This window comes from Tympanuchus pallidicinctus, unplaced genomic scaffold, assembly GCF_026119805.1.
Source record: "Tympanuchus pallidicinctus isolate F22 unplaced genomic scaffold, pur_lepc_1.0 scaffold3, whole genome shotgun sequence".
In the NCBI taxonomy this organism is placed as follows: Eukaryota; Metazoa; Chordata; class Aves; order Galliformes; family Phasianidae; genus Tympanuchus; species Tympanuchus pallidicinctus.
This window is the reverse complement of record NW_026294747.1, coordinates 71,906,553-71,925,435: the sequence shown is the minus strand read 5'-3', so window position 1 is coordinate 71,925,435 and position 18,883 is coordinate 71,906,553.

Below are 18,883 nucleotides of genomic sequence, written 5' to 3'. Positions count from 1 at the left end.
CCTTACTCCTACCCCATCCACTGAAAGAAGCTGATGGAGATTATGAAATATTTGACCCCTCATGCTCTATTTTCTGGTAAAAGTTGTAAAAAGAACTCCAACTAGCACACATATATTATACTTAGATACATGCCCATGAACCTTAGCCCATCTGTTAATATCATAGATCACACAGTCCCTTCCCAGACGTACTGTCAGTCTTAGAGTCAATCTTTGCTAAGGGAAGCTTTCATGCTGCATCTTCTGCCCATATTTCTGCTGCTGCACATGTCATGAAGGGCAGATCCAATCTGAATTGATGAATTCTGCCCTACTCCCATTCTGCACCCTTACTGTCCCTCTGTCATCATTTTAAGTTTCCAGACAACCATCTGCTACCAATGATACAAACTGAAAAAATACATTTTACACAGCAAGCAACAGAAAAGATGTTAGTTCTTGTTTCAATGACAATTGCTACCTCTCTCAAAAAGGGAAGTCAAAGATGTTCTCCAAAGCTCTGCAGTGAAGGCCATGCAGCAAGCAGAGTGACAGCTGGAATTCCTGTAGCCATTCTGCTCTACAAACGTGTCTGCTGGGAAGGCTGCTGCCACTGACACGGTGGGACATGAAAATCAACAAAACGCAAAATGCTATTTCAGAAAGGCAGAACTTCAGAAAACACCCTCTTTTGATGAGTTGCTACTTAACATTAACATTGAACACAGATGTTATTTTACTTAACTTACTTTACTTGCATCTGTTGTTGCGGAGTATTTCTGTTGGAGTATGATCATCAGAATGAGGTCCCTGCTGTGTAATGTGCCATACAGAGACATGAAACAGAGCCATTTTTGAACAAAGCCGATTCTTTAAGATAAAAGAGATTTGGAGAAAGGGACTGCATATTCAAATCAAACAAATATTACTCTCCTTCCACCCTTTAAATCATAAATAGCCACTTGTTTCATTTATCCTATATTGTTGTTAGCCGCTATTTCCTTACAAAGATGTATTCTGGGGAGAAGGTTCTGATCCTGCTGATGAATGAAGGGATGGATTTTTGGATGTGGAATGTGTATGTATATGTACATGTACTCACATCCCTGTGTCTGAATAAAAAAGATAAGGAGATGGAAAATGAAAGTATCATTGGTAAAACAAAGTTTGTGGGTTAAGATAGGAGAGTATAAGGGAGAGGAGCAAAAGTCTGAAGGGCATTCCAGGTGAAGACAGGCAGCTTAAACTTTGCATGCTGAACTAAGAACGAGTCATCGAGAAGGAATGTGCCCACAGTGACAAGCAAGGAGATGCACTGCAAAAACTCCACAGCCTGAGGACCGTGCAAGGGCTGCAGTGAATCTCTGCAGACCTGGTGAAGGCTGATGGTCTCATAACCCTCGGTGCCGAAAACTTCCACGTGAACATCCATTATTTGCCATCTTCTCTTGTTCTGCACGGGCTCTAAAGCTTGTTGAGTCCCAAAATCAGCATACTCACTCACTAAAAAGACAGAAAATCAAACAAGCAATCAGTGGATGCTCTCCTGACAGGTAGTGCCCAGTGCCTGACAGGCAACAGGGCAGGATACACGAGGAGAAGAAAGAAGGATGGGAGCAGATGAGAAAAAATTCTCCCTTTTGGCGCAAAACAGATGTTTGTCTAGCTTGGCAGCCATACAGAACTGCACCTGGAGGCAAGGAAGCTAGCAGGAATTGAGGCAGGATGCTTAGATAAGAATTTTGGCTCAACTTGTAGACCTGCATTGACTTTGACAGCAATAGCTCAGTTCTGACTGCCTAGTTTCAATAGTAGTAGGGTATGAAGAAAATCAGAGGGAGAATGAGCAGTAGTGTAGTGAAACCTGTGATTAGAACATGGAAAATAGAGGTGAGTATAAGGCAATCAGGAATGGGTCCATCTGACATCATTTACACTGATAGTTAATTCTGTTAGAAGCTAGAAAGGGACCAGGCCATGAAGCCACCACAACAGACAGGGTTCCAATAATGAATCCCTGAGTTACAGCACGGCACACAGCTGTGAATTTCTTATGATATCATATGAACTACATATATAACAATTTAAAGTATTCCCGTATCTACAGATAAAGTGAAGCAAAGGGGCTAAGCACCTGGATATTTCTTCTCAGCTTATCGCAAAGCCTAAAACCATCAGTGAATATCCAGTTTATTAACTATTTCGCAAGTGATCATTTACAGCAGATTGGGAAGATCCCAAAGCCCACAAACCAGCCACAGCATGCAGCGTTCACTTTCTGGCATTCTGTCTGTTATTGCTGGATGGCACTAAGCATGCAATACTGCGTAGGTCTGTGATTTAAGCAGCAGCAGCCAGCTACCGAGAGTGGCTTCCAGCTGCTGGTTGTCCCCTGCAGCAGTCCATGTTCCAAAAATGACAGCTTCCCTTAAGCTACATGCTTCAGCACAGTGAGTACTCCTGCACCCTGTGTTTTTTGTTACCTACATACAGAATTACAGCAGATGTAAAAAAAAAACCTGACAACCTAGAGACCGTATGACAGAATCATGTGAAAGTAAACGATCCAGCTTAAACTATGCATAGCTGCAAATTAACCACAAATCTTCATATTTGAATATTTTAAATAGCCCTTTGCAGGGTACTGAGATCACCAGAGCTGCAGATTCTGGGGTTCCCGCTAGGAATTCCAGATTAACCCATGGAACGTGACTGCAGTGGTTACTTACAGCTCCCTCTGCTTTCCATTTGTGTTTATATAAGATCTTTCCACAGCTTTCGAAGCTTCACAGTAATGGATAATCAGAATGACACCAGCAGAGAGAATTCAAATACTCATATCTTTGGGTAATCAGTAAACCTGTTCTCAACAACTCCAGACAGTTTTTATAGCTTGTGTTTGTTTGGCTGTATCAAAGATGTCTGATCTCCCACACTAATGTTACCCTGCCGCATGTTATCTGCTGGAAGTTTTTCTAGTTTGTTTATTGCAGTGCTTCCAGACATTTTCTTTTGTCCCCTATGTTATTAAAAAAACAAAAAACAAAAAACACACACAACAACAAACAATGACAAAGTCTTGCTTTCTGATTGAGGATTGCTTTCCCTTGTACAAAGTCGGGCAGTCAGTACTCACCACCTCTCCCAGAGCATGAGCCATCAGACTCATAATCATAAATGCCTCCAAAGAGTTGGTCTGAAACATTGCATGGTGTCTAACTTGTACTGGAGAGGAACTGGTGCCTCCACAGGTCAGTTGGTCTGAATGCCTTTCAGACGGAAATGCACTGAACTGCAAGCTACAGATAAGAAAAGCTACAAGGCCCTGAACTCCATTGTGTTAGTTCAAGCTAGAGAATTACCTGGTATCTCAGCGACCATCCCACTGCGATTTTAGGACCCACTTAAGCAAATTGTGGGTTGTTTTAGCTCTTCTCCTTTTTCTTCCTGTCTTTGGACTAAGCTAGAATCTCACCCTGCTTGCTGCACCAAAATGGGAAAACACAAAAGTAGTGGGTGGGTGGGAGAGGAGGAATCAAAGCAAGGGTTCAGTGGGCTGAGCAATTCCATTTCTTGGACTTCAGTCCCTTTTTGTTATGCCAACTTGTTTGATATAGCTGTATAAAGAATAACAAACTGAGTGAGAAAGAGAGAGCTCAGCAGGACACAGGCAGGTCTCACCAGGTGATGGTGGCACCTGCTCCATCTCTGTTTATCAAGTCCACACTCTCCCCAACCTACCTCAGAGAAGAGGAATGCACAAAGCGTGCTCTGAAACACAGTGGCAGAAGAAGACAAGTCAGACCTTCTCAAGAGTTAACTTTGGGAGACCAGAGGTTGTTGGCTCAGCACAGACAGCCTGCAGAAGAGCCCCCTGCATAACCCTGTGAGGCACCAGGCCCACCCCACAGAGCAGGGCCTTGCTTTGCTTCACCCCTCCCACCCACCCCCCTTCAACTTTTCCACCTTCCCCCCCTCCCCTCACCCCTACTGCCACTGCAAGGGCACTGTGCTTTGAAGAAGGATCTGCTCACCCTGCACATTCACTGCTAATTTCGATGACTGCTTCTGATCAAACAGGAGTTGTTGCCTGGGAACCAATCCCCAGGAATGGGAAAGAGAGAGATAAACACCTGTTTTCCAGCACAACACTGCTGTTTTGCAGATACGCTTTGCTTCTCTTTCTCTGACTTCCAAACTGTACAACATTGCAGGTGGGAATAAGTACATAACAGTGCCAGCAGATGAGAACAGAGCTGTGCACACTCTTCTGAGCTCTAACACAGTGGATAATTCCTCAAGGTGTCCGTTCTCACAGACACATTACTATCTGCTATCACTACTACCACAGGCTCATTCCACTCTTGGAGAACAGCCTCTAAATCCTAAGACGTACATTTTTGTGTTGGCTTTTTGCATTTATTTCATTCAGATCTGGAACTCACTTACCTGAGCACTTGCACAGCCCTCCTTGCTGCTAAAACTAATGCATTACCATTGTACAGAATGACAGAATCATTAAGGTTGGAAAAAACCTCTAAGATTACCATGTCCAATAATCCACTAACCACAAATACTGCCCATTAAACCATGTTCCTAAGTACTTCACCTCCATGTTTCTTGAACACTTCCACGGATGGTGACTCCACCACCTCTGTGGGCAGCCTGTGCCAGTGCCCAACCAAACTGTTGGAGAATTGCTTCCTAATATCCAGTCTGGACCTCCCCAGTGCAACTTGAGGCCATTCCCTCTCTTCCAGTTGTAGCATGAGCACCACTGTTTCTATCACAGTATTAAAATCCCAGAAAGCTTCCGTGGGCAAAGCCCTTCACACATACCTGCCCATGGGGAAGCTGCACCTTTCCCAAGTGCTCACTCCACACACACAGACCAAACCCTACTTACACTGTACTACTGGCCTTTGCATCGGGTGCAGTGCTAGTGACTTCATACTGTTTCTATGAAAAATTTATTACAGCATTCGAGTGCTTCTCCTCTCAATAATTCTGAGATGAGCTGCTATCATTATCCCATACACTGGTAAGCATCTGAAGCAAAGGACAATGACAGCCAGGACTACTGAGAGCACATTTGTTTATAAATGTCTGATTGGAGAGACTGGACATCCCATTTGTCAATGAATTTTGCACTTCGCAGAGCATTTATTTGCTTGTCCAAATCATACATTCCCAGGGCCTGCAGTGCTTTCTGAGTATCCACCACCTCTGCAACACAGGCTTAATTTTGACAGTTCAGAAACAGTTTGCTTTTGAGACAGCTCTCCAGCATTCTACAATCGTAGCTGCACAAAGACAATTACACAGCACATGCAGAAATATTAGAAACAGATCTTCCACTCAGCTCTTGCCACAGAGAAAGCAAACAGTGCTGACCCACAGACTCATCGCCCAGGCCAGACGATGTGCTGCAGCTCTGCTATCAACCCTCACGTGTCACTGGTCCACGGCCATCTCTGGGCTCCACCGTGTCGTTTTTCTCATTGGGAGAGCTGTGGGACTGAAAGCTGAAAGCAGTCAAAGCACACCTTGCTTTTGCCAGAAGCTCATCTGGTCAGCTGGGCATCAGGTTCATATTCACCTGCCTCATGATCATGAATCCAGGCCAACACAAAGGGAAAAGATAAGTACAATTCCTTTCCTCACAGCAGATGAAAGTAACATGCACTGCACAAGTGAACTTCCCTTTGGATAAGGAATAGAAGAGCCAGAAGTGCCTCAAGGTAACAACTTTTCTAATTAGGTCTTATACCCGCGGTAGATTTGCATCAGCCCCTCTATCTAGAGCTGCTGATCATGAAAGCAAGGAACACCTGTGTGCTTTCCATTGTGTAGCTATCTGCACTTCTTCCTGATTAATGTCACCTCTCACATCACCTGAGGGTTCAAGAAGTACCCTCAGAAAACTGGAGAACAGAAACGTAATACTCCAAGTCATTTCCTATCACCTTAGAGTAACAGTAGTTAGTAAAATTCAAGTTTCTTGTATTTATTATGCTCACCGTAATTCTCTGCACTTCTCACAAAAGAGGTCTGGCATGTTCTGTGCCATTAATTCAAGGCATGGTAAGCAATGCCAGTGTACTCTTGGAGTTGCTACTCATCAGCTTTTAGGACAAGCTCAATTATTAGAAGTCTTTTGAGGTCGTTTTAAATAATTTAAAATGAAGCAGAAACAGCTCTTTGTAGCTCATTCTGGAAAGCAAGATGAAAGTGTGATCTCAGCAAGTTAAAATTACTTGAACATCTTCTGGGAGATCTGGTTCTGTATTTAAGGAGTACTTCAGCATAAATCATTTTTTTTCCATGAGTTTTCTTCCCCTGAGATTTTATTTTAAAAATAAACATGAGTAAGCCTAACAAAACAAATAAACGGTTACAGAATAACAGGGAAACAAAATATGGGTCTGTACTGCAGTAAACATGAAAAGTTCCTCTGGGGAAAAAAAAAAAGGCATCAAATTAAGAAAGATTAGATTTCTGCAAATGAAAGAACACTGACAATAGTTGTAAGAAGTCAGTACTGAGGGGCATCTAACCCCACATCTTGTCTCCTTAAGCTTTAAACTGAACCAGAGTAGAACAGCACAAGAACCCCATGTACTGCTAACAGTATTGCGCTGTCTCCAGCCCTTCTCAGGGTCCTCTCGAGCCAGATGTGCCCTCCTTGGAATTAGTTGTTTCCCAATTGCCATGGACTTGTCCAGTCTCCTGCTGAACCGCACACTTTCGGCAGTCACACCATCTCTTAAGCAAGGAGTTTAACAACTTGGATATCCATGTTTGAAAATCCACTTCATTTTATTATTACTATCATTTTTCAACCTGGCTCCTACCCTGGAGTTCTTTACCAAAACAGTCAGGGAGCAATAATCCTTACCGATCATTTTCCCAACAGTCGTCAGTGTGACCTTTACCACATTCACCCTTGCTCCCCCCCTCGTGTGGTGGTGCAGGTATGGAGCAATGGCCACAGCAGAGAGTGGCTGGACAGCCTGGGGATACTTGGCCACACTGCGCCTGGCACAGCAGGTGGTGCTTCTTCGTCAAGCAGCCCTTTCAAGATTATGAGCTGATCAGGACTACCTGTTCCTAATTGCATTATTCCGTTAGCTCAGATAGCAGAGCTTTATCTTGTACTAAGCAAAGCTCCAGTAGCGTGCACTATGTTAAGGATTCCCAACATTAGCCATCTGTGGTTCTGCCCTTTAGCTCACTATCCTCTTCGCAGACATCCAAATTCCACTGCCAATCTCAGAAGCACCCTTCTCTTACTGCATCCTGGGGAACTGCCCTCCCACACCTGCTGCTGGCTCTGATTCACACTCAAAACGTTCCTTAATTCAGGACAAAAGGATTTCAAGATTTTTTCCTGACAAGTTTTGGGCCTAAACTTGCTCCCCACTCATAGCATCTCCCTATGGTCAAGATTCATCTACAGAATTGTAGATGTCTACATATAACCTGACCGGACTCAACATTCCTGTTGGCACAAATCTAGTCTATATAGTCAATAGCATCTCTAAAGCATTTGTTCTCTGAACAGAGCCAGAATAGCTCAAAGCACTTGTTCTCTAAATAGAGCCAGGACAGCTTAAAGCACACCACAAAGTAGGAGCTTTTTGCTACTGACTGCATCAGAGCAGAAGCAGCTTGGGTATAACCATCTCTGCTACAGACTTCTGAAGACAGACATCTCACAACATCAAAAAATGATTGTGTATGCTGTTAAAATAATGGATTTTTTTATTCAGATAAAAGGATATATTACTTCAACAAATATAAATTTTAACAGTTCCCATACACCAAAGTTTCAAAGTTTGTTATAAATGCAAAACTGTTTATGATTATAAAATTGCCTACTCAGTGGAACAAAACCTAAGATATTAAACCAGAGAGCCCTTGCTTTCAATAGATATTTAGAAAAGAATTGAGTGCTAGAAAACAACTGCAACCATTCTGCAGTTCATTTAGAGACACAAACAAGCCTAATTTTATTTGAAACATAATCCAATTTATTTTTCTATCTTGTATTTAATTTCTGCTAAGGACAAAGAACAAAGCTCCTTGGAGCCCTGCATATGTTCTCCTCCATCTCAACCAAAATTGATGATAAATGGTAGAAGTCTTCAGGTTGAAGGAACCCTGCACTTCCCCAGTGATCCTTTGAGTCATATTTCCTATTGCTTGCTACATTCTAGTTTTGGTATCCCAGAATGCTGGGATGCTGTTGCTTAGCTTGTTAGAAGTCATGGTAGGGAAGGTTTTCCTACTAATCATTTTATAATCTCTTTAGGTTCACCCAATCACCCTTACCATAGCTTTTGAAATGTCTCTATGCTCTTTCCCTGCTTGCTATATTCATCCTTCAACTCTTTCTAAATCCAAACACATCCCTTGAAACTAGTGCACACTCTAGGAACTCCCCTGCCACCTGCAGCCCTTCTGCTGTGCTGCTGGGATCAGGTGCCAAGCTCTTGCTATAGAGCAGCGCTTTGTGTGAGCACAGAACCTGCAGCACATCAGCAGAAGCAAGGCAGCATGCTGCAACGCCAACACCAGACTGCAGCTTGCACTGACATGATGCTGCTGGTAAGTCCAGCGACAGGGTGAACTCAGGTCCAGTCTGCATCCTCAGCAAAGACTAACAGACCTGTATTACCATGTTTTTGCAAATCTGACGTTACTCATTCTGCTATTTATCTTTGTACCCCTCTATTTTCCCTCTTACTCCTCTCCCATAGGTTTTCATTTTCTCTCACGATTTTATGCATGATGATTCAATTATGTCTTCTGAGTGTAATCACTGACCTCAGACCCATGAACAAGATGCAATTTATCCATAATTAAAATCATTCCTCACCTGTAAGTTACCACATATGGCAGGGGAAAGGACATAAACACTAATTGGAACAGCCTGAAAAGTAAACTGTGCTGGCTCACCAGGGTCCTCAAACAGCTTCCTATTGGTGCAGCAGGCTGCTCTCCTACTGGGTGACCCATCATTACTAGTGCTATCATTTTTGCTGAATAGGGATTCAGGTGCCACTGAGTAAGTGCTGAAGGAAGATGCCAAAAGATGGGATTGCACTCCTTAAGACTTTTAAATCCAGTTCTAAATGTTTGCTTCGGTTCACCAGGGAGACTGGTGAAGCTGGATGTGCCATTGTTCACGTGCAAACAGAGGATGGTAGTGAAAGGAGCTGTGGAAAGGAGAAAACAGCCAATGCGCTATCAGCTTGCTGCACAGGGAGTCCTGGAATATTAACTTCTTACAACAGTACAACTAATACCAAACCAAGCACCCCCTGGAACAGGCTGTTTTCTTGGCAGTTCCCCATGCCACCTATTTTAAGAAGCCCTTGGTTTCATGTGTGCACATTTTTGTATTAACAATCACATAAGAGGATTACAGATATTTTTCCCCTAGTGCTTTCATGACATTTAGCTTTATCACAATCTCCTCTACTTTGTAGTTTAGCTCTGCCTACAGTTGGTATTTTGCAAGCTCTGATTCAACGAGGGCACTAACGCAACAGTGGGGATTTTGCCCATGAAAATTTGCTCAAGAACTTCACTGCAGATTATAAAGAAAAAATAAAAACAATCTCCACTTCTCTGACTGACTTTATTATGCCAAGGTTTATTCAAAATTAAAACACAGTGCGCTATCATCTGGCTGAATCTGAAGGCGACAACCGCAATGCTGAAAGCTCACAACAAAAATTTACTGGGGCTCCCAGTTCCAGTGCTGTTCCCTTTCTGAACATGTCTAAAGTGCAGCAGCCCCAGATGCTGAGCAGGCACTGGAGTCTGCACAAGGCCCCTCAGAAGATCACAAGAGTAAACATCAAGACAGGTACTCTACAAAATGCACGGACAACAGATCCTTCCTTCTGAAACAGAGCAATCTTCAGCCCTGCTCCTCTTATTTCCTAGCCTGGATCTTCACAAACATGGCTAGAAAGCACAAGCCCCAGGCAATTCAAATCACCCTCTTAGGGACTGAAATGCTGTAACACAATGGAAAGCGTAGCAATGCCAGCAAAATAACAAAGTCCAAGGCTGCAGCAGATGAGGATATGCTCAAATGGAGCAGTTGTGAACACAAAAACAAAGGAAAGAATATACTTACCTTTGGAAGGCCTCAGGTGCACAGGGATCTCCAACGAGATCCCCTTGTCTCAAGTGCCAACCCTTAAATGAGATCTGGGAAGGGGTGGATCCTGGCTACATCCCTTCCTGTCACTCAGGAGCACCGCATGCAGCCGAGCTCCCCTGGGTTGGCCCTGCCTTCCACCAGGTGCTCAATGTCTGTTTCAAGCCATGACTCAGTAGTTGTGCTACAGGGACACACTCTGATCACTTGGAGGTGAGCTCTCCCTGCTCTTCTTGTTCATGCCTTGTTGCCAAGCATAAAGGAATCCAGGGCTTGCACCAAACCAGAAAGCTTCCTTGATTCTCCTTCTGAACATACTCCAGCCTTTCATCAGCACTGCAAAATTGCTTCCACAGGATGGGTATAAAATATGTCCTACTCCATTTACAGTATCACACTGAAGGCACTGTACTTACTGTACTTAGAGCATCCATATGTCTTTTTTTAAAACTATTTTTCAGGGAAAGTGAATGTGTATGTTTTTAACCTCTTTGCGAAAATGGGCTCCAGCTTTTGCAATTCATTTATCTACAAAAACAGTGATGAGGTTAAAAATCCAAGTGAAAATAAAGCTGTAAAGTAAAAAGAAAAATAAAAAGAATCCATTCACAATCTGAAGCTGCAACCAGTAATTGATATGACAAAATAATTCCTTTTCCCTAAGATAATTCAGGCTTCTACCTGGCCACGGTCACCTCAGCAGTGTCTGAACTTGTGTTGGATTATGGTCTTGAATGTTCTGAATAGATGGAGCAGCAGAGAGACATTTCTGTGTTATTAAATTCGAAAAATGAGCATCTCCACTAAATGGATTTTATATTTAATTAATTTCAAAAGTTGTAGCTCTTACTTTCCACTTCAGATCTCAAGGATTAATGTACTTTCAACTCAGATAACATCAAGACAGCATTAAAGCACCATTTCTTCTCCGTTGAAAAAAAAGAAAATCATGTAACATAGCAGACCCTTTACCCAAAGTTGGAGCAGTGCAGCCCCAGCACTGCACACACTCAGCTGTGCACACTGGCACCAGAGGCACTGCTTGACCACGCTCAGCACTGGATCTCCTGCACACAAACAGAAACCTCACAGCCAAGTTGTTTTTGTGCAGATATTGGGCACATTTGCTGACACTGATAGAATCAACTGACTTTGGAGAGACCCATGAGTATCATCGAGTCCAACTCCTGCTTCACAAAGCATCACCTAAGAACCAAACCCAAAGCCTGTGAGCAGTGTCCAAATACTCCTTCAACTCTGGCACTCAGGGCTGTGCCCACAGCCCTGTGCAGCCCATTCCATGCCCACCGCCCTCTGGTGCAGAACCATCCCCTGGGCCAAGCTGGCCAACAGGCCTCCCCTCAGCTCCTCTGCTCTGTGCTGAGCAAAGCTGCTTCTCATACCTCTCCCCCTCTAGCCCTTTCTGTGGTTCTCCTTTGCACACTCTGTAATATTTTTATATTCTTTTTGTGCTGTGGCCCAAACTGCATGCAGTGCTCATGGTGAGGCTGCACCAGCACAGTGCAGAGTGGAACAGCCACTGCCCTGGACCAGCTGGCAGTGCAGTGCTTGATGCACCCTAGGATGTAGATAGCAAAACATCAGGTTTCAAAACAATGAAAGTTGTTCCAGCTCTGGTGTGCTGAAAATGCAGATGGTTCTAAGAAAAAAGAAAAAAAAAAAAGTGTTCTGTAAAGCAACTGATCAAAACCTTCACCAATTGTCCTAAGTATTCCAACCTGATTATGAAAGCCTGACATCAGGAGTTTTTCTCTTAAGATTTGCTTCTGCCACCAAATTGGAACAGACAAACAGCCACCAAACCCTTAAAGACATTATAGAAAAGCAAACAGGATTCAGACAGGAACCTCGGAAGGAACAGGAAGCATCAGGCAGTGCAGCGCTGGCCTCCCAACGGCAGGATTGATGACTCCCATTTTCTGCTGCCATCTCTCCCTCCCCGCGCTGACTCACTGCAGTGCAGCTCCTGCCATACTGCAGGTGCAGGGCCCTGGCCCCACGCCCGGCTTCTCCTCTGCTTCAGGGCTTCTCCCACTCCCTCCTGCCCACTCCTCTCCACACACATGTGGGATTCACACACAGCACTGCTGACTCATTTCAGAAATTTGGAAAGAAAGTTCAACATCTGCACCTGGAACACTTGCTGGTTTCACTATTTCCTGTTTCTTCCCTAAATCAAGGTTACATCTCAAATTGCACTCCACGTACATCATCCTTAACTGTGGAGCCCATTCTTTTCAACAAAATCTCTCAGCATCCACACTAAGTCAGATGGAAAGGGTTTAGGGTCAGGGTTAAGGGATAGAGTTTATTAGGAAAGTAACAGGTTACAGGGAGTCAAACACCAAGTTTCTCATTTGTTACCTGCATAAGCTTACAAACTGCCCAGGTTGTAGGTTATGGTTTTTTCTTGCTCTATACAAAATTGATGTCTGCAACTCCTATTCCCCCAAATAACAGCAAGATTTTCTATACTGCCAGCTCTGTGTCTATACCATAGACCCCTACATCCCAAAACTATCTTTCCTTCTATTGTAGAGAAGTGATGCTTTCTACTTATTGTAAGTGAGGCCACACTTGGAGACCTATTACCAGTTCAGGGGCCCTCAGGACAAGAGAGGTCAGGACACACTGGAAAATGTCCAATGAAGGGCCACAAAGACAATGAGGAAAAGCTGAGAGAGCTGGGATGATTTAGCACCACTAGCTCAGGAGGGATCTTAATAATGCCTATAAACACCTGAGGGGAGAGCATAATGAAGATGGAACCAGACTCTTATCAGCGGTGCCCAGAGCCAGGATAAGATCATTACAGATTTTGTTTCCACCTATTCAATAATTTTAAGACAAATTACCCCCACAAGACTGAGGAAACGAAGAATTCCACTTAGAAAAAAACAAAACAACATTGGAAAGGCTGTGAAGATGAAGAAATGTTAGACTTCCTTAGATTGGTTCAAAAGAAGGCAACAGCCCAGTAGTGGGCATAACAGCAGATAATGAGGAGTTGCTCTATTTAACAGCATGCTGTTAAGATATTAATATCTGCTACTGATGAATGAGGGCAGATTTATTAAGGGTAAAAACCCTGCATGTGATGCCAAACCAATTTTTTTTTTTTTTTATACTGAGCTGAATGAGCTATCCAGTCAGCAAGTCAGCATTCTCAATAGATCTGTTGGTCTATGCTTAAAAGCATCAGTCTTTTTACAAAGGTGTTCACTTGTATACCGAACCTCACCGCAGAGATCATGCCAGGCATTTGGCAGATGCTGGTGTGCAGGCTAATGGTAGTTTATGTCCTAGTAATATCCACAAAGAAAGTAAAGACTATCATAGGAGGTAACCTCCCACATGAAGGAGATAACACCCAGCAGCTATCTCAGCAAGAGCAAGAGCAGGTATTCCCAAAAGAAACACATGCTATAAAAGCCAAGCCTGATGAGCTTAAGTGTTTAGCTAGATCAAAATCTAAGCATAAACCACCTTAATGAGGACACAGATGAAACAGAACTGTCCAAGCATTTCTTGTTGAGTACAAGAATCAAGTACCATCCAAAACAAAAAATTCCACACAGCTCTGCGTAAACAGAGGTGGGGTCAGCCTCTTTTCCCAGGTACCAAAGCATGTAAAACATAACAGCTACAAGTTGTGCCAGGGGAAGTTCAGGTTGGACATAAGGAAAAATTTCTCCAGAAGGATTTGGTTGGGCACTGGAACAGGATGCCCAGAGAGGTGGTGGTCAAGAAATGTGGAGATGTGGCACTGCGGGACATGGATTAGTGGGCATGGTGGGGATGGGCTGATGGCTGGACCAGATGATCTTAGAGATCTTTTCCAACCTTAATGATTCGATGAGTCTAAAAGGTAGTGGGCACAAATTAGAGCACAGGAAGTTCACTCTGGAACAAGGAAGCACTTCTGTGCTGAGCAGGCATTGGAGCATTAGCACGGACTGGTTATGGGTGTCTCCTCCTTGGAAACCTACAGAAGCCTCCTGGATATGGGCCTGGGCCACGCTGCCAGATGGACCCAGAAGTGCTCCCAAACACAGCCACTCTGTGGTTCTGTAGCAGTGATTTAGCTTCACATCCACTGTTATTCCCAGCCTTTGTACCTCTTTGTCTCGTCAAGAGAAGGATTCAAGGCCGCAGTGCTCCCCAAACTTCCTCTTCCTGAGAACACCACTCATTTCCAGTAGAATTCCAATAGAAAAGTGAGATAATTTCCCTGCAGCCTATCATATCCTTGCTTGGAGAAGTGATCTGACAGAGATGCAAAACTTTTTTCCCTTTTTAGCTTCCCACCCTAATTTACTAAATGGTTGCATCTTCCTATCTCAGCAGACGTACATCCCAGCAGGGTTCTCACTTTCAACCCACATTGCCACCCACACAGCCATAAGATAATAGCAGTGGCACTCTCTCATCCCAGCTCCCGAGTATCTGTGCACAAATTTAATTCTCACTGTATCCTTATATTCTGTGCCCTCTAAGCTCTCCTGCTCTCTTTTCTGTTCTCCACAGACTTGCTAACCTATCCCCAAAACAGCAACTTTGCAATGAAGAGCATTTCCTCTCCTAAAGCATGCTGCTAACAGGAAGAGATGGCAGCTGCTGTGGGAACCAGCTGAATCCCAACAGCCAGGAGTGAGCAAAGGATCTGTGCTGTTCCCAGGGGAATGGCCACAGCAGTGCTGCCCAGCCCAGCTCAAGGCTGCAGCCGCACTCCTGCTGCTGCAACGTGCTCGTGCCATCTATCCACCCACTCTCCCTCATACTAGCAAATGAAAAACAATATATTTTAATTTCTTCACATTTATCTCTCAGTGCTGGTCCTTTTCAATTGAATGTGTTTTGCTTCACTGTCTCTAAGGCTGGAAACTTTCTAATAAAAGCAGATTCCTTAAAATGTGTTCTTATAGGAGAAAGCACACAAGTTTCCACAATTAAATCAAGGGTATTGCTGCTGCAAAACTGGCAGGGGAATTGAATTTTACTAGAGGTTTCAGGATATATGAGAACAGCCTGCTGAAGCGGCCCCCTGCAGGTGTGATAGCTTTCTGCCACCTTTCCCACATTTTCCCAATCAGCCGATGATTCGATCAGATTAATCTCATTACATGAAAGAAAGACAGTGAAAGGATGCCTCCTTTCCACCATGCTCCTCCCTTCTATTACATTAATGGTGGTTTTAGTAAACTGTTATTGAACGTAACTGCTGTTGTGCCTTTGCAGTACAGATGGTGGTGTGAAAAGGAGTTTACACGTGTCCAAACTCTTCAGCTTAGTGCAGGTTTTATAAGTATTGCAATGAGACACACTTTATAGACACACACACACTAAAAGAACAAAACAACCCCTGAAGGTTTATAAAGACAACAGAAAGTTATTTCAAAATGTTTCTCTGTAGCATGTGAAAAATTAATTGATGGTTTGCAGTGCTCTGTAGGAGTGATATCAACACTGACCTGCATAGGCAAGATCTAATGTAATTTTATAGTTTTATAATTAATGTGCAAAATAGCAGTCTATCAGAAATTACCAATGATAAACACAGGAAAGCCTAGTTTAATATCCCACAGATCTCATGAGCATGACAACAACAAAATCAATTAATAAAGAACATCAAGCCAGACCGCTTGCTACACAACCAGACGGAGGCATAGAAAATAGTGATATACAGATTAAAAAAAAAAAGAGGAAGGCACAAACAGAATAATTGTTGTTTGTATGTATTTGGGGGTTTTGTGCCCTAGAAGAGTATGGCAAGAGAGAAGAGCTTCACCTAGGGGGAGGGCATCCTCAGCCACAACAGTCCCCAGAAAGAGAAGTGATTTGCCTGTATGGATCTCTGCCAGGCCTGCACCCGTTACCCATGTGCCCCAGCAGTGTGAAAGGAAGTTCTGGAAGATGAAAAACCCAGGAAAAAATCCTTAAAATACACTTCTTGATGATACACCTTGGAATTCTGAGGACTGTATCTTATTTACCTCACAGCAGGACTTATGAACCAATCAAAAAAGGGCAAAAGCAAGTCTGTGCATAAAGCAGCAACTCTACCAGTCATATTTTGCCAGTGCCATACAGTCGTGTTTCCTGGGCCACTTCAAAAGAAACTGTGAAGCTGTGGAAACTTCTGATGAAGTGGAAGACGAATCATAGAGCAAATATAATCTGCTCTGAATTGTGCAACGGAGCTGCATCGTAAAGCCATGCAGAAATGCCTGGGAAAAGTCACCAGAGGATACATAGTCACAAAAGGCATATTGGTGCTTCTTGGCATTTTATGCATAATGTCTGAGAACAAAGACCACACGGACCATCCCCCCAACCCCCTACCACCACGGCACAGGCACACACCAGGGCACAGCCCTCAGCACCCGCACTGCTGGGCCTTCTGCCTGCAACCAGGCAGGGAGCGAGGCCTGTCGAGACAAGCTGCCCTCGGGAGCTGCAAGGGGAGGGGAGCAGATATTCCAGCTCTGCCTGTCAGGTCTGAATTTCAAAGGCTGTGCCTGGGTGTGGGAAAGAATAAAGAGGGTCTGTCAATCCACATGCAAAAGCCCACACTGTTGCCCTAACTGCCAGACTGTCACTTGGGACTGAAGCACTCGTCCCCACTTGCCCCTGCCCACTTTAGTGAATAGCAGCAATAGTCAGTGGCACACGCCCCGTTTCACCTCCATCCTGTCAGTCAAACAACCTGCACGCATTTTAGAATACACATTTCAAAAACTAAATATCCAATGCTCTTAAAGAGGGAGGACATCCAAAACAGGCAAGGTTACTGCCTGGAGGAAGATGGCAAAGAGCAACTTGCACAACCTCTCGGTTACTTTACTGAGATATGGGCAATAGGTATTAATTTGAGGGGTCTTCTCAATGGTAGATTTCTTAAGGCTACAGTCTACTTCCTTGCAGGCAGAAGGTGAAGACTACCGTTGTTCTCAACAAGAATGTTATTTCTTTCACCAGATGCAATGAGCACATTTCTGTTTCACAGCTATGACTCAGATTTTAAGTAGTACATGCTTTGAGGGTGTACATGTATTCCCTTCAATTTGTGGCTACAGTAAGGCTTACATACATCATTACCAATACACTAAAACATGTGGTAGCAGACTCCCACTTGAGGGAGAGAGAATTTCACCTGGAAACTCTGAGATGAGGCTGAAATTCATGATTCACTTCCACGGCTTCACCTGGCAGTTGGACAGAATACATGAGTAAACCCAAAAAGGTAGTTCTGACAGCCCAATTTCCAAGTCTTTCTTAGTTTCCAGATCAGGAGACGGCCCCTTAACTTAAATGCTCTTACACTTCAAATGAAGACTCATTTAATACTCGTAACTGGCTTATTACCTATCACATATGGTTATTAAGGGTGCCAGTAACAGGAGGATGAAGTTTGCATATACAATTCCAGTCATTTCTGCTTTTGTTCTGAACCAAGAGGCAGACTGCTCATTGTTTGTGTACCAATCCACTGCCTGGAACCTCTACATAAAATAAGTCTTCTGCTTTCTTCATTCCAGGAGAACCATACCCACATCCCAGATTTCCATGGAAATATCTTTACAACTAATGTACAGATCTCATGTCCCAGATACTGTTCTTAGTCCCTTGAACATTGCAATGAAAAATACATTAAAAGCCTTGGGAAATAGGTAAGAATTCACTGCTTTTGACCAATTGACCAATTTACTTCAAGCCAATCGAGGATCGTATGCGTCCAAGAGAATTACTAGACTGTGCTTGCCTTATAGGGGCACTGTCTTGGTCAAGAAAAGAATGAAGAAAGATTTGAAATGTCAGGGCTCCTGGTTCTTGAACAGTGACTGGCAGCAGTACTTATAGCCTCTCATTTAAAACAGAACAAATCCTGAAGGAAATGTGGATGTGCTACATCCCGAGCTCACAGAAGCACTAAAATCACTTCCAAAGCAGAAGAGGCTGTAGACTGCTCATATCTATGTACTTACAGTTTCCTCTTAGTTCTAGGCAATTCCTCACTCCATCTATCTCACCATTCTGAAGGAGCCAGATGTGCATTGCTTAAAACAAATCCCTGAAACTGGCTTCAAATACACAGATGACTACACAGTATTTAGAGTTACAGTTATTTGTCCTAGGCTGCTTATTTTATCTATTGAAATCTAACAATTATTTGGCTATAATGCTCTTCTCCCAAATTCAAGTCTCTTCTTGAAGATCACAAGTTTTGTTAAGCTGGCGAGAAGGAAGAGAGGAAAACATATCCATGTGTAGAGAGAACAGCCCAAATACATCTTAAGGAACCGAACTGAAACGGTTGAACATAATGTGAAAAACTTCAAAGTTGTTACAATTTCAATACTATATATTTTTTAGTAAAGAATACATGATATAACCAGTACCAAAAGATAGACAACAGCAACCTGTCAAGTTTCAAAACTGCTCTCAAGCCACTCTTTACTGTTGGCAGGGACTGTGCCTCTGTTCACAGCTGCAGAAAAAAATAGTTCAACTAACATCAGAATAACCAGCTTCCACCAGTGGGTGATAATTACAGTGTTCACCACTCCGTGATTATGCTAAGAATGAGGCCCACTGATGCCTTGGCAATGCAGACACTAGGAAGCCTTTCATCCATCCTACTTTACTTTCTATAGTCTCTAAGTCAGTAAGGCCCTCCTGAGAATAAAATATCAGAGGAGGTATCTG